General features: G+C 39.4%; 1 long non-coding RNA gene across 1 annotated transcript; it reads left to right on the forward strand.

The window, feature by feature from the left end:
- Positions 1 to 3836: 3836 nt before the first annotated feature.
- On the forward strand, positions 3837 to 18655 carry LOC122555548. The gene is made up of 3 exons (XR_006313296.1): positions 3837 to 3942; positions 18032 to 18191; positions 18318 to 18655. It is a non-coding gene; the product is annotated as an uncharacterized LOC122555548 (long non-coding RNA).
- Positions 18656 to 23490: the final 4835 nt, after the last annotated feature.

Below are 23490 nucleotides of genomic sequence, written 5' to 3' on the forward strand. Positions count from 1 at the left end.
GGCAAAGGTTAAAAAATGAGTAAATGATGTAGCAAGAAGCGATGGAGAGTATAATAAGCTCATACAAGATGTTATTGGTGTGAGATTTGTTGGAAATATCAAAAGATATCATCACAGCCTTTAATAGTTCTACCCTTGGCAAAAGATTTGAATGAAGTTGTGACTATAGATTTAAAAGTGTGTGATAAAGAAAACAAAAATATTTTTTATCAATGTGATAACCAGATTTTGATAATCAACAATAACACATAGTTAGCATTAGAAAATAATTGTTGATTAGGTAATGGAAAAGTAGATAGGGAATGAACTTGGACAACTATGTGATAATGGGGGTAATGCAAGTTTGCTAACAATGAATTTAGAGATGTGTGTGTGAATATGAATGTAATAATTTTGAATATGGCAACAGAAAGCCCTTTTAGCAATGGGTTCTGTCAAAGGAAATAGACAAACTGCTTCATAAAAATTTGTCAGATTAACAGAATTGTAAATTATCATCAGCACCAGTGTGTAAATGTTAAGAATTTGTTGCAGATGATTGGAGGATATAGTTCATATCAGTTAATCTTAAATAGGAATCCTAAAGTTTCCAAAATAAATAAGTGATCAGCATTCAGCTTGAGAAGAGGTACCACTTTGGAGCATTTGAATGCCATGCATTAAGGCAGAAAGGCTTTAATTCAAGTCAAAGTCACGGAAAGAATTCTGCAAGACTCAAAGTACAAGGCAAGGCCAGGGACAGTTCTTTGCCGAGGCAGAAAATTTACATTTGTGCAGCATGGGAACCAAACAATCCGGTTCCACTCTTTAAGTTTGCTTGGTATGGATTACAAATTTGCAGATTCTGAAGGAGTTACACAAAATAGTGAGGAGTTATGTATCTCTCGTACCTTGGTGTTGCACAGCAATATAGATCAATCACTGCAATTGGCAACTTGACAAAGGATAAAAGTGGGTTCTAAACTCAAATATTTATCAGAAGAAGCTAACCAATGGAGAAATGTGACTATTATGAATAGAGCATGGAAGGTCACCAGAAAATATAAAATCTGGATGAACATACAGGATGAGGAGGGCCTAGAAAATGTTAATAAACCATTGTTAAAAGTCCGATTAGGAAAAGTGGGAGATCAAACAGAAGCAGTCCAGAAAGAGAGATAAGGCGAGACAGAATGTGAAGTAATTCCACAGAGGCTAATATTCCATCACCAAATCAACCTTTATTTACACAGAGAAATTACTTGACACTGATCTAACTTCCTCACAGCTCTCAGCATGACAGCATCTCTGACACTTCTGTCTATATCAGGGCTCCCTGATTGGACCAGATTAACAGACCCAATCAGGGAACTCATATTCTACAAGGTCCACCTGGCTGACCTCATTACAATCACGTGCTTTAACAAGGACAGAATTACTGTGCACATCATTAACACAATCAGATGCAGATGCCCATCTGATCTGAAGATCCAAGGGGCCACAAACAAACTGGAAGACAAGATAATAAAAGAACTTCAAGGCTGGAGAGAATTTGGAGTGTACATATCAGAGACAATGAGCCCTATCACTTATAAGTCCAAAGTCAAGCAGTAACATGAGGTTTTGAAGAAAATCTGGGAGACCAAGATATCAGAATAGGTTTACCAGTGGCAGAAAAAACAACCTGGTAAATTTTCTTCACGCTTGTGAGTGACAACTGCTTGAGACAGTGCCTCAATTGATATTAAAACTGCATTTCTGACAAGGGTTCAGCCCAAAAGGGAAGTATTCCTTTATCCTCCAAAAAAGGCACCGACACAGTGGAAATACTATGGAACATAGATAAATGTCTATATGACCTAAATAAGATTGGGTGGATTGGACATGCTAAATTGCTTATAGTATCCAGGGATGTGCAGGTCGGGTGGGTTCGCCATGGGAAATGCAGAGTGACAGGGATAGGGTAGGGGAGTGTGCCTGGGTGGGATGCTCTTTGGAGGGTTGGTGGGGACTTGATGAGTCGAATGGCCTGCTTCGATATTCTAGGGATTCTATGTATGCCATAAAAATAAATCCTCTAGGAGAAAGTGAGGACTGCAGATGCTGGAGATCAGAGCTGAAAATGTGTTGCTGGAAAAGTGCAGCAGGTCAGGCTGCATCCAAGGAGCAGGAGAATCGACGTTTCAGGCATGAGCCCTTCTTCAGGAAGGCTCATGCCCGAAACGTCGATTCTCCTGCACCTTGGATGCTGCCTGACCTGCTGCGCTTTTCCAGCAACACATTTTCAGATAAAAATAAATCCTGCCATGTTTAATTGGCCTCATGAAGGCCTAATGTTTTATAATGCACAATGATGTTTTTTTTATGGGATGGGAGTAGTGAATTTGAAAACATTGTTGTAGATGGGCTTAAAACAGAATTCAAAATTGGATATCGGCTTTTGGGTTTTAAAATACATCAGAATGGAAACCAGGCAGAATGGATCAAGTGTCACTTTGCATCAGTAATCTTATTTGGAAAATATTATCCTTGGGACTATTAATTAAAGTAGGGCCCACAAAAAGATACAGTGATCTTGAAAATTGAAATGGAGGAATTGCAATGTCTAATTGGGCAGCTGAATTGGCCAAAAACCAATTTTTAAGTATTCGAGCTGAATACAATTATGAAAAATCCCAAAGTGGATGATATTATTCAGATGAATGATACATTGAAAAAAATAAAAATGCAATGTTGTGTTTTGAAGGATGATGGATCTGCTAATTCAGGGATAATTCATATCACACTATTATCAGATAATGATAATATCAAATTGTACCTGGATGTTCAATACATTACCATCTCTGAATATCTGGATATGAACTGGGCATTATCATGAAGGAGAAACTGAACTGGACTAGCCAAATAAGTACTATAGCTGGAAAAACAGGCGAGGCTAGGAATCCTGCAGCTAGTATCTTACTTCCTGACTCCCCAGAGCTGTTCCATCCAAGGCATTTGCCTGGATGAGTGCAGTTCCAAAAACATTCAAAAGTTTTGACGCCATCCAGGACAAAGGAATCTATTTGATTGGCATCAAATCCACAAACATTCATTTCCTTCACCACTGACACTCATCTACCAGATATACCACAGAAATTCACCAAGGCTCCTTTGACAGCACTTTCCAAACTCATGATCACTACCATCATGACAAGGGCAGCAGATACATTGGAACACCACCACCTGCACTTCCTCCCCAAAGCCACTCTGAATCCAGTCTTGGAAATATTTTGCAGTTTCATCAGTACTGCTGGGTTAAAATCATAGGACTCCTTATCTAATGGCATTGTGGGTCTATCTATATCACATCAGCTGCAATGGTTTAAGAAGGCAGCTCATAACCACCTTCTCAAGGGTAAATAGGGATGGGCGATAAATGCTGAAGCAGCTAGTGATGCCTAGCTTCTATGAATGAATAAAGAAAAAAATGTGACATGGTCACATAAATATTCTCATAATCATTGTTATATGGATTGTACTCTGTTTAAATACAGATATCATCTTGAGTATAACACCACTTGCTCTTGCTATAAGTTACAAGCAATTCTCAAGCCCACCCTTTGCAAACTAATGGAATATATTCAAACCTCACATAATTATTGAATTTGAATTTTGGGAGATTATAATTCCCTATTTGTCACTTCAAGGTAATGCTTTTGCCAATTAAAGTTAATTTGCCAATACATCAACACCTTTTTCTCATTTTCTCGTTAAATCATGTGACACAAAAAAGAGGCCAGTGGAGTACCACAAGGACCAGTACTTGGGTCTAGCTGTTGACAGTATACTTCAATGACTTGGATATGGAGATCAAATGTAATATTTTTTAAATGTGCAGATGACATAAAGCTAATTGAGAATGTGTGTTGTGAGGGAGACATGAAGTTGTTTCAAAAAGATTTGGACAAGATTGTTACATGGGTAAGAATGTGGTAGATGGAGTATAATGTGGAAAAATGTGAAATGATTCACTTTGGTAGGAAGAAGAAATGTGCAGTTTATATTTAAATGGTAAGAGGTTGGATTGTGAAGATGTAAAAAAGGACCTAAGCTTCCTTTGTCAGTCAACTACTGAAGGCTAACATGCAGCATGCTAAGAGATGGTAATAGTATGTTGGTCTTTTTGCAAGGTGATTTTAGTAGAGGAGTAGTGCAATCTTGTATTAATTGCATAGGAACTTAATTAGACCATATCTGCAATGTGTGTATAATGTTGATGATCTTATCTCAGAAGGGATATTATTTCCACAGAGGAAGTGTAAGGAAAGTTCACCAGACTTGATTCCAGGATAGTGGAACTGACCTCTGAAGACAGATTGGGAAAACTGGGCCTGTATTTGTTAGAGCTTTGAAGAATGAAAGGTGATCTGATTGAACTCTACAAAATACTTCAAGGGATTGACAAAATAAATGCAAGTCGGATGTTTCCCATTATTGTGAAGTTTAGATGAAGGGGGATCAATTTAAAAATAAGGGTTTGCTGTTTAGATTGGAGGGGTGTGAATGCATAATTTTTTGGAGTATAGTTAAAGCAGAGATTGGCATTCATAAGTCTATCAATTGTATTTTTTTTTGGGATAATGTGGATGAAGGGCCTTGAAGTATTTGATCAGCCATGATTGTATTAAATGGCAGAGCAGTCTCAACAGGCTGAATAGCCTACTCCAATATTTGCTTTCAGTAAATTCTCTAAACAGGCTTGTAAATTCATTATTTCTCTTGAGCTTTCTCTATTGGCCTGAAAATACTTTCTTTTCTAGTACATTCATTTGTCCTATGTACTAATTTTCGTCTTATTTTTGTTAAATTGTACAAACTCTGAAGGGTATTATAGACCACGCTGATCTAATAGATAGAGGTAATGCTGAGGACTGTATCCCCTTGGCACGTTAATAGTAATTGTCCTGGACCTAGGGCAGACAGGTTAATCTTCAACCTTGAACAAGTTCCACAATATCAATTAATATTTGTAGATGAAGTCGTAGCAATGCCCCATGTCTTTTTCTGACCTTTAGGCTGGTACAGAACCATACCATTTATAATGAGCACTCTAATTCTCTGGATATTAATGACCATAAAAGAATCATTCAGAATAAATAGTAAGAAGATCAAATGAGCAGTTTTAAGACCATTTTGTTTTGTTTTCATTCTCCTGCTACTTAAGGTAAATTGAGCATATATGGTAATTTTTTTTTTCTTCCAACTGCTCCATCTTAAGCCAACAATGTAATTTCCAATTAGCAGGATGTTACGGACAATGAAGAGAAGATCAGCAGAGTGACTATTAGACAAGGCAGATTTCACTTGAGATGTTCTGTGATCATCCACCAGTGCACATACACTGGCACAGAATTAGTTACATGTTGAAGAAACAACTTGCAATGCACACCATTGAAACATTTAATATTTTCAGAGATACTACATGACAGATGAAGGAGGGCCAATTTAGAGTCTGTAGTGCTCCTAATTTTCTAGGCACCACACAATCGCCATTTACTCAAAAATGAAGTTGAATGAAAAATGGGCAGTATGCTACCTTTAAAAAAAAAATCCCAGTCAGCTTTCTTAAATTATTGCTAACAAGGCTTTTAATGAGGCTCATTGGCTGCCTGTTTTCAGGGTTAGGTGACCTTACCAGTCCCAAAATAGTTTCTGCTAAAAATGCGCAGTATCACCAAACTATTGTACAAGTCAGCATTTAATAATTTTAGGCCCTGTTTGCTTGCTTTCCCACCCTCAGCCAGGCTCAAATGTCTTGTCTCTGAGGATCAACCAGGATGCTTGCCACCACAGAATCATATTTGAGCACAAGTTGAGAGTTAGACTGCCTATGTCCACCTCCATGACATTGCCTGACTCCACCCTGCCTCAATTCATCTTTTACTATATTTATACTTGGCCATTCCAGAGTAATGTTGGCCAGCCTCCCATTTTTCAAATCCCACTAGCTTAAACTCCTCCATTACATCATACTAACTCATGCTTAGTCCACTCACCCAGCTGCAACCTTGACTATTTATAATTTGGAGATGCCGGTGTTGGACTGGTGTGTACAAAGTTAAAAATCACACAACACCAGGTTATAGTCCAACAGGTTTAATTGGAAGTACTAGCTTTTGGGGTGCCGCTCCTTCATGCTAGTGTGCTTCCAATTAAACCTGTTGGACTATAGCCTGGTGTTGTGTGATTTTTAACTTTGACTATTTATAATCTATATAAGTTAATTGGATGAAGAGACTGAAGAAATGGTCACTAAATTAGCAGATAACGTAAAGCTAGACTGGAAAGTAAGTTGTGAAGAAGATGTAATTAATACACAAAGAGAGAAAATTGGCTAAATGAGTGGGCAAAGATCTGGCAACTGAAGTGTAATGTTGGGGAAAAAAGTGGAGTTGTTTATCTTGGCAGGATGAATTGAAAAAAATGTGGCATATCAGTTATAAGAGATTGCAGAGCTATGAGATCCAGAGGGATTGGTGTGTTCATGTGTATGAATTGCTGAAGATTAGTGTGCAGATACAGCAAGTAATTAGGAAAGCTATTAATTTTTAATTTTTGCAAGGGTAACTGAAGATAAAGCATCAAGATGGCACTTGAGTATTGCAAGGCCATGGATACATCTCAAGCATTATATACAGTATTAATGTCAATCTTTAGAAGAAAAGACGTTAAGGTATTGGAAGCAGTTCAGTAAAGAGTATGCGTGATATGGTGACTCAATGATTAGCACTGCTACCTCCGTGCGAGGGACCTGGGTTCAATTCCAGCTTTGGGTGACTGTCTGTGGAGAGTTTGCACCTTCTCTCCATGTCAGTGTGGGTTTCTGCTGGTGGGTGCTCTGGTTTCCTCCCACAGTCCAAGTGGACAGTGAAGATATTAAAAGGGACTTGAGCTTCCTTGTCAGTCAGCTACTGAAGGCCAATATATAGCAAGCTAAGAGACACTAATGGTATGTTGCTTTTTTTGCAAGGTGATTTTAGTAGAGGAGTAGTGCAATCTTACAATAATTGCATAGGAACTTAATTAGATCACACTTGCAATGTGTGTACAGTGTTGATGATCTTATCTGGTTTCCTCCCATAGTCCAAGGATTGGGTGGATTGGCCATGGTAAATTTCCCTGCAGTATGTAGACTAGGTGGATTAGCTCTAGTAAATGTGTGGATATGGAGAAAGGATGGGAGCTGGTTTTGTGTGGGATGTTTGTCGGAGGGTCAGTGCAGACTCGATAGGCCAAATGGCCTCCTTCTGCACTGCAGGGATTCTATGATAAGATGTACTAAAATGGGCTAGTTCTCTTTTGAGGAAAGTTTGGACAGGCTTGGCTTGTATTGACTGAAAGAAAGTGAGGACTGCAGATGCTGGAGGGTCAGAGTCGAAAAGTGTGGCACTGGAAAAGCACAGCAGGTCAGGCAGCAAGATAGGTGGGAAGGAAGATGGACAGGTGGGACAATTCAAGAGAGTGGTTTTGAGTTGGAGGGTTGGATCTGGGATAAAGTGGGGAGGGGGAAGATTGGAAACTGGTGAAATTGGCATTGATGCCAAGTGGTTGAAGATCCCAAAGTGGAAGATGATGCATTCTTCCTCCAGGAGTCAGGTGGCTTGGATTTGGCAATGGAGAAGGCCCAGGACTTGTATATCTTTGGCAGAGTGGGAGGGGGAGTTAAAGTGGTTGTCCACAGGATGGTACTTGTGTCCTGAAGATGTTCTCTGAAACGTTCTGCAAGTTGGCATCCTGTCTTCCCAATGACGAAGGCATCCAAGCTCTCCATTTCTTCCTCTCCCCCTGATCAACCAGTCCCCCTCCACCAACATATTCATTCTATTGATGGAACTGGTCCTCGCCCTCAACAACGTCTCCTTCAAATCCTCCCACTTCCTTCAGAACAAAGAGGTAGCCATGGGCACCCACATGGGCCTCAGCTATGCCTGCCTCTTCATTGGATACGTGGAACAGTCCATCTTCTGTACTTACACTGGCACCATCCTCCACCTTTTCCTCTGTTACATTGAAGACTGTATTGGCGCCACCTCAGTTCTCATGAGGAGGTTGAACAATTCATTAACTTCACTGCACCCACACCCACACAAACACCTCCCTCTTCTCCTCATCCAACACCCAAAATATCCTTCCACACCCAAGATGCTCATCTAGTGTGTCTGTTGCTCTCGATGTAGTCTCCTCTACACTGGGGAGACAGGACGCCAACTTGCAGATCGTTTCACAGAACATCTCTGGACACACGCACCAAACAACCCCATGGCCCTGTGGCTGACCACATAAACTCCCCCTCCCACTCTGCCAAGGACATGTAAGTCTTGGGCCCCCTCCACTCCAAATCCTAGCCACCCGATGCCTAGAGGAAGAATGCCTCATCTTCTGCCTTGGAACCCTCCAATCACATGACATCAACGTTGACTGCACCAGTTTCCTCATTGTCCCTCCTCCCACGACATCACAGATCCAACCCTCCAACTCGGCACCGCCTCTTGAACTGTCTTACCTGTCCATCTTCATTCCCACCTGTCTCCTTCATCCTCCCCTCCCCTCCAACCTATCATTATCATCCCCACCTGCATCCACCTATTGCTTTCCCAGCTTCCTTTCCCACAACCCACCCCCACCTTGCTATTTATCTCTCAGCCCCCTCCCCCTCCGCTAACATTTCTGATGAAGACCTTATGCCCAAAACATCGATTCTCCTGCTCCTCAGATGCTACCTGATCTGAGCATATAAGATCTGGATGGCTCTTGACAAATTATCTGTGGAAAGAATGATTACTTTTGTGAAAGACTTTAGACTTCAGGGCATTTGTTTTCCGGAATATTCTTAAATGTATAAACAGTTGTGATACAGGAGAATATTTTGCCCTGTTGTTTAAAATGGGTAAATATATTTTTTCTCAGAAATTTTCCTTTACGATATTGAAATGATTGACAAAATAATTCACATCAGCATATTGACTGAGAATTGATCAAATTTGTTTAATTTATTTTCACGATACACGTCCTGGAGTTTTGATATTCAGTGCAAAGATGGGAATATCAAAAAGCCAATAATAATCTCCTTTTGACTTGTTTCATGAATATTTTCTTCCTTTTTATATAGCATCTCTTGCCTTTTATCTGTTTGACTGGAGAGGAATGAGAAAATGTAGTTGTTATTACATTAAGTTTTTGAGGTGGTTGTATTCACAAACCTCCACAGGGGTTCTCTATGGTATTGTTTGACAATGATTTGTTCATGCCATTCAAAATCTGACCTTAATAGACTCTATTCAATTAATGATTCACCTTGCTATCCCTCAGACAATGTGGACCATTGCTTTTTATTTTCTAGTTTCATATGTTGGAAATGTTTTTTGGTCAGTTCAACATCATTAATTCCTCAGTTATAAGCATGTATCTTTTAGCAATTTATTTGAAGAACTGAGTCAATTGCTCTCTGAACTTAATTGGTTTGGCAGTTCTTCCAGATTTACTACAATTGAAATAGTCCAGTCAATAGGATTGCAGTTGCATTGCTTGATATCAGGACAATTAATATTTTTTCTATAGTATTTTGAAAAGGTGTTAACCTGTGAAAGAAATTTATTTGCACCCTTCTTGATTCTGTCTCTGTGAATCTTTATTATGAGATTTGCACCTGTATGAACATTTTCACATTGAAACGGTTCAAGTGCATTAGAATTTCAAAAAGCTTGCATTTCTAGGACACATTTTATGAGTTCAGGATATACTAAACAGCTTACAGCCAATGAAGGCCTTTTTCAAATGCAGTCATTCCTGCAATGTAGAAATACAGCAGCCAACCTGCGTACAACAATATGCCAGACACAATAATGTTGTAATCACAAAACAATCATAATAAGCAGAAGGGTCACAATGACTCCCACAAGGAGTGAGCTCAAGAGACAGCTGGGCCTTCATGATAACCCCAGCAAGTGCAGGAATTGAAGCCATGCTGTTGTCATCATCCTACTTCACAAATGAGCTGTCCACACAACTGAGTTAATGAACTCCCAAGTTGAACATTGGAGCAAACTGATGGCTGAATGGCCAACCTGCTCCCTTATGGTCTCATGAAAGACACTGGTTAAGGAGCCTTGGTGAGGTGCTGTAAAGCATCTTATAGACTGTGCACACAACATTCATTGTGCACCAGTGGAGAGACTAGTGAATGTTTAAGGTGTCATTGGCATGCCCTTCAAGCAGGTTACTTTTTCTTGGATGGTGTCAAGCATCTTGAGTGTTAAAACTGCTCTCATCCAAGCAATGAAGCATATTCTGTCACAGTCCTAACTTGTGGTGGACATGCTTTGTAGAGACAGGTGCGACATGCCACACAATGCAAGGCCACTTCCCTCTCGTGCAGCTACAGTATGTATGTGGCTGGAGTCAGTTCAGTCTCTGTTCAATAGCAAACCAGGGGACTTTGGGGTTGTTTTCTCTGGAGCCTGAGGGGTGACATTATCGAAGTCTATAAAATCATAAGGGTCATGGATAGGATAAATAGACATGGTCTTTTCCCTGGGGTGGGAGAGTCCAGAACTAGAGAGCATAGATTTAAGGTGAGAGAAAAAAATTAAAAGGGAACTGAGGAGCAATGTTTTCGTGCAGAGGGTGGTGCGTGTATTGAATAAGCTGCCAGAAGAAGTGGTGTAGACTTGTACAATTATAACTTTAAAAGGCACCTGGATAGGCATATGAATAGGAAAGATTTAGAGGGATATGGACCAAGCACTGGCAATGGGACTAGATTGATTTAGGATATCTGGTCAGCATGGACGAGTTGGACTGAAGGGTCTGTTTCTATGCTGTACATCTCTAAGACTCTATGGAAGATTTGATGACAGTAATGTCATTATTTGTTAATGGTTAGATTTTCTGTTGTTAGAGATGGTCATTGACTGACACTTTTGTGGTGTAAATATTAATTGTCATTTAAAAGCCTAATCTAAATACGGTCCAGATTTTGCTGCATGTTGATCCAGACTATTTCAAAACCTGAGGAGTGAGGAGAATAGTGCTAAGCATTATTCAATCATTAGTGTACACCCCACATGTCTGACATTGCCTTTTTTTTTAAATGCTTCTTAATCAACCTGTTTAGAGATACTATTACACGGCTCTGGGGCAGGTGAGTCTTGAACCCAGGCCTCCTTGATCAGAGGTATTTCTGCACATAAGATCCCTTTTTGGTGTTGTCTTGGAGTGAAGACCATAGATGAAGCAGTTGGAGATGTTTGGTCCCTTTCTTTGGGAACTTCTACAGTGTTATCCTGGGACTGAGGTGGTAAGCCTTCAACAACCATAACCATCTTCGTTTATGCTAGGTTTGTCTCCAACCAGTAGAGATGTTCCCATGATTCCTATTGGTTTCAATTTTGCTAGGGACCCTTGATGTCATTCTCAGTCAAATGCTGCCTTGATTGACAGCTGTTACAAGCAGTCACTCACACATCACCTCTGGAATTAGATTATTTTGTTCATGTACAGAAAAAAATTGTAATAAGCTCAAGGGCTAAGTGCCCTTGCTGGAACCCAACCTATACATCAATGAGCAGATTATTGCTGAGTAAATACTGATTGATATCACAATTCAAAATATCATCGTCATTTTACTGGTAATTCAGAATAGACTGTTGGTGCAGTAATTTAGTTTCATTTGATTTTCCCTGCTTGTTGTTGAAAGAATTTACCTGTGCAATTTTCCACATTTCTGGGTCGATGCCAGTATTGTAGTTGGATTGGAAGAGCTTGGCTAAGGTTTTGGTCCGCTTTGGCAATACAGCTGGAAACTAGTCAGACTTCTGCTATATTCTACAGTGCTCGTCTGATTCTTGGTATCAAACAAATTGTCTGAAGACTGGCATCTACAATGTTCAGGACTGCAGGAGGAAGTTGATATCAACTGTTCACTCAAAATTTGCCTGAAGATTGTTGAAAATGCTTCAACCTTGTCTTTTGCACTAATACTAAGAATGGGAATATTTTTACCATGTCCTCATCTTGCCCTTATTGGTCAGTATAGGAGTTGGGAATGTTGCAGCTGCACAGGACATTGGATCGGCCATTTTTGAATATAATGTTCAATTCTGGTCTCCCTGCTATAGCAAAGATGTTGTGAAACTTGAAAGGGTTCAGAAAAGATTTACAAGAATGTTGCCAGGGTTGGAGAATTTGAACTATAGGGAGAGAGTGAATAGAATGGTGCTGCATGCTGGTGCAGTGGTTAGCACTGCTACCTCCCAGTGCCAGGGTCCCAGGTTCAATCCCAGCCTTGGGTGACTGTCTGGAGTTTGCACATTCCCTCTGTGCCTGTGTGAGTTTCTTTCCACAATCTAAAGATATGAACAAAGAACATTACAGCACAGGAACAGACCCTGTCCAAGCCTGTGCCTATTTCCTCTCTCTAAATCTGCCACCTATTTTCTATGGATCTGTATCCCTTTGCTCCCTGCCCATTCATGTATCTGTCAAGTTCCATCTTAAATGAAGCTATCGTTCCCGCCCCTACTACCTCTGCTGGCAATGCATTCCAGGTATCTATCATCTTCTGCGTGAAGAACTTTCCACATCTATCTCCCCTAAACTTTTCCCTTCTCACTTTGAACTTGTGACCCCTAGTAATTGAGTCCTCCACTCTGGGAAAAAGTTTCTTGCTATCCACCCTGTCTAAACCTCTCATGATTTTGTAGACCTCAATCAGGTCTACAATGAAAATAATCCTAATCTACTCAACTTCTGCTCATAGCTAGCACCCTCCATGTCAGGCAACATCCTGGCAAACCTCCTCTGCACCCTCTCCAAAGCATTCACATCCTTTTGGTAATGTGGCGCAGACTCCCGAGATAAGATTTTTAAATGGTTTGCTTACCTTCCCAGCAGCCCCCGGCCCTCGTTCTCTCCGCCCTCACTGCACTTAAAAGCAGGTTAGGTGAATTGGCTGTGCTAAATTGCCCATGGTGTTCAGAGATGTGTAGGCTTGGCATATTATTTAGGGGGAATGCATCTGACTGGGTTACTCTTCGGAAGTTTGGTGTGAACTTGTTGGACTGAAGGGCCTGTTTCCACACTGTAGAGATTCTACGATTCTATTTTCCATGGAGCGTTGAAGGCTGAGGGTGACCCGATAAAAGTTTATAATATCATGGTTAAGGTGAAGAGCCAAGGTCTTTTCCCCAGTGTAGGGAAGTCCAAAATTAGAGGATATAGGTTTAAGGTGAGGGGTGAAAGATTTAAAAGGGACCTCAGGGTTAACTACTTCATGTAGAGGGTGGTACATATATGGGTCAAGTGCTGGAAAATGGGACTAGATTAATTTAGGATATCTGGTTGGCATGGACGAGTATGATCGCTGGGTCTATTTCCGTGCTGTACATCTCCAAGATTCTGTGACTGTATCTGGTTAGTTGGGGAATTGTCTGTCACCATGCATGACTGCATGTGGCAGATGTGGCAGGACCACAGAGATTATTGCACAATTATTGCACAATTTATTGTGCAATTGAGTAACTCTGTTTATGCACGTTGTTTCAGCTGTTTAGCAGGAAAATCCTGTGTTATAGCTTCACCAGATTAGCGCTTCATTTTTAAGCATGCCTGGTGCTGCTTCTGATATGCTGTCCTTCATTCTATATTGAACCAAATTTGTTTCCTTAGCAAAATACACAGAAAGTACTGGAGAAGCTCAACAGGTCAAGCAACATCTGTGGAGAGAGAAAGAGTCAATGTTTTGAATCCAGTATTGTTTTTCTTTGGAATGGAAGGGAGAAGAGAGAGATTTTCTAGCTCATTTCAATTTCAAAGAAGAATCAGACTGGACTTGAAATGTTAACTCCGTTTCTCTCTCTGTAGATGTTGTCAGTCCTGCCGAGTATGTTCTGTTTTTATTTCATATCTCTAGCTTATGCAAAATTTTGGTTTTGATTGCCATCAAGCAGGGAATCAATGGTAGAGGAGGGATATGAGGTTTCAGGTCATGTGAGAATAAAATTCTGCTCATGTTGATAGCTGCAGCAGTGATTGGGTAACATAATTTGAGCTGCTATATCAGTTCTGAACCCAGTCCATTGAGTGCAATGGTAGAGCTGAACAACATAATGAATGGTATCGTAGGACTTTGACTCCACAAAGACTGCACCATGGTGAATCTTATGAATACTATCATGAGGAGAGGCATCCATGACAGATTGGTGAGGATGAGGTAAAGTAGATATTTCCCTCTTGTTAGTTCTCTCAACACACCAGCAAGACAGTCAGCAGGAGGCCTCCTTTACACTGTTTGATCTGCTGTCTTGAAACTTCATGGGGTCCAGAGTCATTATTCAGTAGTCCCTTGGCTAGATCCACATGACTGACCACCATCTCTGCTGGTCCTGAACTTCAAATAGAACAAGACCTCACCAAGAGTAGTCTGGAACATGGTCTGCTAAGTATTGTTCAATAAGTGTGATAGTGTCTGGCTGTTGTTCATCTAGTCTTTTGAACAGCTATTCCAAGTTTGGCTGAAGTCCCCATATGTTTATGAGGAGGACTTTGCAGTTTGAGTGGACAAGATGCACCTTTACTCATTTCAACTGCTGAGGTAATTGACAGTTGATTTGTCTCATTTTATTATTATTCAACTTTTGTGTAGTGATTTGGTACAACTGTGTAGTTTGTTCAAAGCAGTTAAGAGTCAACCACATTGCTATGGTACAGGTGTCTCATATATGATAGACTTGGCAAGGACTACAGATCTCCATGCTGAAGGACTTTAAGGAATCAGATATGTTTTTATGATAATCTATTGGTTTCATTAACTTTATTAAAGATACTAGCATTGTATCCCAGGTTTGTGATTTGAGTTTAAATTCCCCCAGCAGTCAGAGTGGGATTTGTACTTGTATCTCCAAAGCATTACTCCAGGCCTCTGGCTTACTCATACAGTAACTTTATGACTATGTAACCATTTACTTTTCTCTTCCCATTAGTTTCATATAAAATGAAGTGATGGTTTTATTAGAAGGTTGTATGGGAAAGAACATTTTGGAGTGATGCCAATGCATCTCACAGTAGTGGGTCTATGTGGGCAGCTGCCAACATTAAGGTATTGTAATAGTGGAATTACAGTATACACAATCCTTCTGACAGTTTTGAATTAACTTTTAGAGGTTGCAGATTTAAAGGAAAGTGAATGTGACTCAGTGGAAAAAAATTTATGAAGAAACCTTTTCGATCCTGAATAGCAAATCTCAAGATGCACAATGGAACAATATCTTTGCATCAATCAATCAAATTTTTGTAGTGCCTAATTAGGCAAACATGTGAATAGATAGATCTCACCTGTCTAAAACTAATGCGACAAAACATACAATAGAAAATAAATAATAAGTGATGCCCTAAATTTCAGGATGAGAAGTAACAACAAGTATCAACAATATCACACATTGCTACACCATGTGCATATCTTGCTTGAATTTACAGCTTTCTGCTCCACAGCCACAAATTGCAATTAATGATTGAGTTCCCAGAGGTAGACATTATTTAGTTTACTGCAAATATGATGCATCATCTTTTCGGAAATAGCATTATAATATAATTTGATTAGCAGTGTGTGTATCAGCATTTATATATGCATCTTAAAGGTAGAAATTTAATTTAATACTTGTTGAAGATGAAGCACTTTTATCTCATTCGTTTAGTTGTTTAGCACTTTAAATCCAGTGATAATACACAATGACAGAATTTTCCCATCCCTGCCTACCTGATTTTGGGCAGATGTTGGACAGTCAGATTTGTGATGCATAACCAATGAGCCAAGTTCCTGACACCTTCTACTACTTCCTCAGTTTTTCACCATAAGTGGCTACAGATGTTAAATATCAGTAGTTTAGTAGGAATAATGGTGTAATGATGAAAATATTTCATTTGAGGAATTTTCAGCACCAAATCTTCACACGGAGTGGTATGTACGTTCTTGCTTTCTTGAATAGACCTGTTTTACTAAGTTAGCACAGGGAAACCTTAAAACTTAAAGAGCTACCAAGTATAGCACAACTAATTGCACTAGATACCTATGTCAGATACCTATTTATTGAATATAGCTCCACCTTCAAAACCATAATTCCAACCAAAGTCATCTCCAAACTCAAAGATAGGATTCTGTTCCCACCTGTGCAACTGGATCCTTGATTTCCTAGCCTGCATTCTGCAAGCAGTAAGGATAAATGACAACACCACCTCCACGATAATCTTTAGCACCAGAGCCCTGCAAGATTGGGTACTCAGCCCTTTTTTATGCTCCTTTTACACTTAGGACCTTGTCACCAAATTCTGCTCAAACTCCATTTATCAAATTTGCTGATGACACCACTCTAGTGAGTTGGATCTCAAACAACAAGGAGACAGAGTACAGGAAAGACATAGAAAACTTAGTGACATAGTGTAAAGACAACAATCTCTCCTTCAATGTCAGCAAAACAAAAGAGCTAATCATTGACTTCAGCAAGCAGAGTGGAAAACATGCCCCTGTCAGTATCAATGGTGCTGAGGTGGAGATGGTGAAGAGCTTCAAGTTCCTGGAGAAAATGGCTTTGGTAGGAGTGCATGTACGTTTATGAGAATGATACCTGGACTTCAGGGGTTAAGTTATGAGGAGACATTATACACATTAGATCTGCTTTCTCTAAAATTTAGAAAGTTAAGGGGTGATCTATTGAAGTGTTCAGAATATTGACAGGGAAAGATAGGATAGAAAGAAAGAGGGAAAGGTCTCAGTTTGTGTTCTGCAATATGGTTAGCAAGGTGACCACTATGATTGAATAAATGAGTGTTCGTGTGTTGGTGAGTCTGTGTGGTTTGCGTGTGTGTGTATGTGTTGCAGCATCATTAAGTGTGTGAATATGAAGTAAAGCGTATGAATTTTGAGTCAGTATTGATTGATAGAAATTGTTGATAGGTCAGTAATGGGAATGCAGATTTGAATATTGGGTCAGCTGGTAGTGCAGTTGGTACGCTTAGCTAATTAAAAATAAGATCAGAGACCTTGGCAACTCATTTCAGATTATTTAAAATCTACCAGAATTGTAGCAATGTTGACTTAATAACATTCCTGAAATTGACTTCTGCTACTTTTTTAAACTGCTTCCTAAACGTGACTGACAGTCGTCCTGTCGCAATGCAGATACACAATGACCCAGAAATTTTGAACAGGGTGGGAAAACACAATTTCCTCAATTCGAGACTCATAAACCCTTACAGCACAGAAGGGGCCATTTGGCCCAGCATTGTCATGCCAGTCAACAAAGGTCTGCCTGTAACAATAACATTTTCCAACTCTTGGCCATTAGTCTTGGTGGCTACAGTGATACAACTGAATATCGAAATACTGTTTAGATGTTTCAATAGCTTCTGACTCAACTGACTTTTCAGGTAGTGTGTTCCAGACTCTTATCACCCTTTAGATGGAAAAATAATTCTCCTCAACTCCTCTCTTAGTCCCCCACCTTTTCCTCGAAGTGGATGCTTCCTGGTTTGGCCCTTCTACTAGTTGATCAAGTATCCATCCTATCTGTGCCATGTCTATGTTTAAATGCCTCCCAATGAAGCCCTCTAAACCTTCCCTGCTCCAAGGAAAAAAACCATAGCTGAAACAATTTGTCTCATAACTCAGATCCTACAACCTAGGCAGCATCCTGTTAAATCTCCTCTACACCCTCTCACAGATGTCAGAGGTAGTTTCTTTACTCAGAGAGTAGTAGAAGGGGCATGGAACACCCTGCCTGCAACAAAAGTAGACTCACTAAATTTAAGGGCATTTAAATGGTCACTGGATAAACATATGGTTGAAAGTGGAATAGCGTGGTTTAGATGAGTAATTCAGATCGGTTCCACAGGTCGGTGCAACATTGAGGCGGAAGGGCCTGTACTGCGCTGTAATGTTCTAGTTCTATATTCTATGTCTTCAGGCTCATGCTCTTACTATGGATTTCCTAATCCTTCACTACCTCTTGTCACTTTTTAGTTCTCCTTCATTTGAGTCATGCGCATTCCACATGATCATAATTGAAATGTTGAGCTGTCCGTGGAAAGTCTCAAACAGCAAACCTCACTTCAGCTGAATATATCAATGATCACATCCATATCAGAAAGTCTCCTGTCTCCTCTCATGTATAGATTTGCAGGTAAATGAAAATGCACTGAAATTCCAGTTTGATAGCTATTAGAATGGAAACATGTCAACTGAACTCTGTGGGCAGATCATTCTCCTGTGTCTCTTCATGGAAGAATTCTCATACTTGATGTTGCAGAATTCTTTGAAGATGGAGGGAGACTAACTGTTCAGGCCGTAACTGTTGCTGTGACAATCTTTGCCTGCTGTTGCTGCACAGATAGCTGCAAGGTTCATGTGCTGGAAAAATGTCCTAAAATGTACCTCTCTACAAGGTAGTTCAAATTGACAGCATTTCCTCTTCAATGCTTTTATTCTGTAAGAGGTAAAGGAACAATATGTAATCAATGTATTCAGAAATACTGTGTAGGAATGGAATATAGTTTCTTTTGCTGAGGAAAATGATAGTGATTATGTGTCTCAAGTTTAAATTGATGTAACTTGCGTTATTATGTTATACACATCAGGTGAAAATAAAGAAGCAGAGATAACATGAATAAGATGAATAAAAATAATTGTTATATTTTTCCAAAAAGGTTTTGTTCCATAATTTATCTTAAAGTCAGTCAGAAATCAATACAAATCACTTGCATAAGTCCGTCATGTCAGAAAAAGGAAATCTATTAGTTTTAATACTAGAGAATCCAGTACACTCTCCAACTTATGATTTGAAGAATTGTAATGCTCATGAATTTTCTTTTGTTAGAATATAAAAAGACGAAGTAATTGTTGCATTAAGACTTTCAATCTATACTTAGAGGCCTCCAAATACTGGAAACAAAATAATTTGGTTTTAAGTGTAATATTCATACTACAGATGGAGAGTGTTCTGTCCAAAATACAATACTACCTGAGTGTCAAAACATAAAAGATCCATAAGTTCAAAGATGATTGTTGCATCTCCATGAAGACTAATGATTTTTATGAAGAGATCCAATAGAAATAACTGAACAACATGATTTCTCTTTTTAAAATATTTATTGTAACAAACTCAAATCAAAATAATTCAAATATATTGGCTGTCCTTCAAGTCAAAGGAGATTGCTTAGCAGATGGTAGACAAGTGCTCCATACAGTTCTGGCAAGATAGAAAACTTTACCACTTGTACTGACTTTCATGAGGATGTTGAAAGTTTTTGCTGGTGATGGTTTTTGGTGACATCATGAATGCACCTTCCCTGACCAAGTTATCCTGGAGGGGAACCTGAACCCAGAGCTTCTTGCTCAGTGTCAGTGACACCACCAACTATGGGTCTGAGGGCATTTTTGTTGACTCTCTGTATCTGTAAAAGTGATCTAGCTCTCATAATATATTATTGTCAAACATCATAAACCATCCATTTTATTTTTAACTTATGTTAACTCTGGATTCAGTTTTGATGAAGAGTCACTGGATTTGAAAAATAAATTCTGCTTTCTTCCCTTAGATATTGCCAGACCTGCTGAGTTTTAGCAGCGATTTCTGTTTTTGTTGATGCTGCCTACCTACCTTGAGTGTATCCAAATGCCCTGCTATAATGTCTTTAATAGTAGCTCTGTCCTGCTTTTTTTCCTCTTTCCAAAGGGCTATTTTCCAATCAAAAGGAACCTTCCCCAAATCTATTGAGTTTTTGAGAAACCACTGCATTACCTATCTCATTGCTACTTCTTTTAAGACCATAGGATGAAATCTATCAGCAACTGAGGACTTATCAAATTGCAGTTCCAATAATTTATTCAGTACTACTTCCCTGGCAATAGCATTTTACTCAAGTTCCTCCTTGTTTAATACCTGATTTGTAGCTTTTATTTTTGGATGCAGCTTGCATCCTCTCTAGTGAAGACAATGCAAAATATCTGTTCATTTGGCAGCCATCTCTTCAGCCTTTATTACTAATGCCCCCAACTAATTTTCTATTGGACCAACAATAAGTTTGTTAACTCTTTTTTTCCTTTTTAATCAGCTGAAGAAGTTTGTCCCATCTGTTTTTTTTTATGTTTTTGACAAACATTTTTTCTCTCTCTCTCTAATCTTACCTTTCTTGTTAATCATTTAGTAATTCATCACATTAGTTTTTATATTTTATCTAGTCCTCTGACCTGCTACTGACCTTTGCAGAAATATGTTTTTTTCTTTGAGTATAATACTATCCTTGACGTTTTCAATTAACCACAGATGACAGGTCTGTGCCTTTTTTCTCTTTGTTAGGTGATATCTATTCTGCACTTTTTGGGATATCCCCTTAAATGTTTGCCACTGCATCTCTATTGATTTATCCCTTAACCAAATTTTTTGCTAGCTCTGTTTCCATGCCCTCATAGTTGCCTTTATTTAAATTCAAAATTGCAGACTTGGACCCATACTTCTCTCCCTTAAACTATATATAAAATTCAATCATGTTATGGTCACTGTAACCAAGGATGCTTTCTCTATGAGGTCAGTAATTAATCTTACCTCAGTAGGCAAAATCAGCTCCCTCATCTAGGAAACTGTCCTGAAAATGTACAATAAATTCCAAATCTAGATGACTTTATCCGATCTGACGTTTCAGTCCAAATGTAGTCTAATTCTCCCATGATAATTGCTATACCTTTTTGATGAGCTCCACTGTCTCTTTCTTGATACCCTGTGCTCACAGTGTGACACATTTGAATGTGCTAGAAACTGCATACATTAATACACAGGGTCCTGTTTTAAGTAGGCAAAAGGAACTTGCACTTTGTTCATCTTTTCATGGAAACGAGTCTTGGAGACTGCTAGTCTCTACTGCATTCCCATGGCAACAACCTGACCAATCAGACTCTATCTATCTAATCTCAGAATTAAGATCTATAGTGAACTGTTCTTGTTACACCTCCATGCCACTGATGGTTCAACCAACAGCATCCTGACATGCTGTTTGTAAAAATATGATCCTTTGTATAAAATGTAGTTGTCCAAAATGATCATTTTCTCCAAATCTCGCACACTTAGCTCTGATAAGTGCAAGATGAAAAGTTCCAACTTCTTGTCTCATTTTAGCAATGCCTAGAGGTGGTAAATATGGATCTCAAAAGATCAGCATAGTTAATACTGAGGAGTGCAATAAGCACCACCCACCACAATAATATCACATGGATTTGTAACTTGTAACTTGTTGCTAGCCTTCAATAAACTACATCTTGTTAATAACAAAGATTCTTCCAGTTAGACCAGCAAGTATTTCTTTCTCTCTAATAAATAAGCAGCACCATCATCATCAGCAAGAGCTCATACAACACAATGAGCTAGCATGCCCAGACACCAAGAGGCAGAAGGTATGTCCAGAAATACTTAGTAAATATTTGTACCAGTGTTTATTGGGAAGATGATTCTGAGAAAATAACAACATAAGTGGGGGTTACATAGGTAATGAGTGGGATGGAAGTTAATTGGCAGGATGTACTGCAAAGGCTGTTTACAGTACAGAATTCACATGCTCTGAATAGCTTAACTTAAACCGTAAAGGTGGAGGTGGTCATGGAAAGGGGTAAAGAATTGTGAGGCCTTTTTGTTCCAAACAATGAATAATGATCTTTAATTCTGCCCAGGATGGTGGTGGCAGAAATGATTTCAAAAGGAAATATGAAAACTTTTGGGAAATAGCTTGCAAGGTTCAAGATAGAACAATGGAAACAGACTGGCTGCATTGGTCAACAGAGAGGAAGCATGAATTTGAAGAGTTAAATATCCTCCTTCTGCACTGTGTGTCTCTATTTATTTGATTTCCTTTATTCTGAAGATAATTAAGTCAAAAGTTTGTTTGATACCTAGGACAGTGTGTTTGAAGTGTTTAAATTATGTAGATTGACAGATTGTTGAAAAGATGATTGTAATCTCCTTGATGAGTACACAAAAATTACTTGAAAATTATAGCTGCTGTACCAACAAAGACATCAAGTATTCTGTCATTCAATCTGGTGTGCTGAACGCAGCCTGACAGAGAGAAATCTTGTTACCACTAGCAGCTACAAAGCCTATACAGCATCCTACAGCAAAAATAGGAGATGAGAAAATGCTGCTATTTAAAACAGTATAAAACTTCAACTGCTCCCAAATCTCACGCAAAAAATAAACACTGAAACAAAAGCAGAATACTATGGATTCTGCAAATTGGAAATAAAAATAGAAAATGCTCAGCAGGTCAGGAAGTATCCGTGGTGAGAGAAATTGAACCAATATTTTAGATCAGCAGTAGTTCATTCAAGAAGGCTTCAGTTGGAAATGTCCTGCTTTCCTGAATTAACAACCATATTCACCATCTGTCTTACTTTTTCTATCCATTGAACAAACGGCGCCCTCTCAAAGACTGTGCTAAGTTTAAAAATGGTCTAAATTACATAAGGAGAAGGGCAAAGCTGACTCCAGTCAATGATGAAAGTCGTTGAGCAAAGACAACTGAAGAACAATGGCAGATGTTTAAGAAAATACTGAATGAGTCACAACAAAGAGTATTAAATGGCATAGCTGTCCTAATTGGCTGAATAGCCTTCTTCTGCTTCTGTATCCTGTGATCTTATTAATATTCATGCCAGATAACATTGCAGCAGTAGTTACTGCAGGAACATGCTCTGCAAACTAATGTCAGTGAATTTGCAGGCCAGCACACATTCCAAATCACTAATTGTTGCACCTTAGTGTCTAGCCTACCTTAAAATGCTGCAGTGCTTCTGCAAGGTGCTACTACATGAAAGCTGTGGGATGATTGTTGCCCCATCAGGAATCCCTAAGATGCTTGTGATCATGACCCTGGCCATGCTACAGATGAGTTGAAGAAGTTGCAGGAGTCCAGACTTACAGGCTGGAATTTAATGGCCTTGCCCCGAGCCTAATCCACTTGGAACAGGGCGGTAGACAGTTCTTTGGGGAATGGAGTTTTAATTGAGTGGGAAGGCCAGGTGTGGAAAGCCTGTCATCATCATACTTTTCCTGGTTGAATCATAGATTGAGAGTTTAAAGGTCAACCTTCTGCACCTAGGTAGGTCCATAAGTTGTCTATTAGGGCAATTAAATACCTCATCCTGCCATTACTAGTATTTTATATGTCACAGTGTGTGCCTCTGGGTTCAGGTAGAGGGGGCTTTCCAGTCCTTGTACTATGTTGACATATGATATGCTCACTGGAAGATTCTTCCCACACTCCACACTTACAATTCTACTCACTGGGGCTTGCCTGACTGGCCATTGGGAGGATGCCCAACATATCTTTCTTTTGGGTTTCCAGTACTGCTCCTAGTGCTGGGCATCCTGCTGTTCCAGCGATGGTGTGTCACTGCTACTTGATTGGGAGCTCCTACCGGTGATATCTTTACCG

This window comes from Chiloscyllium plagiosum, chromosome 12 (genome assembly GCF_004010195.1).
Source record: "Chiloscyllium plagiosum isolate BGI_BamShark_2017 chromosome 12, ASM401019v2, whole genome shotgun sequence".
In the NCBI taxonomy this organism is placed as follows: Eukaryota; Metazoa; Chordata; class Chondrichthyes; order Orectolobiformes; family Hemiscylliidae; genus Chiloscyllium; species Chiloscyllium plagiosum.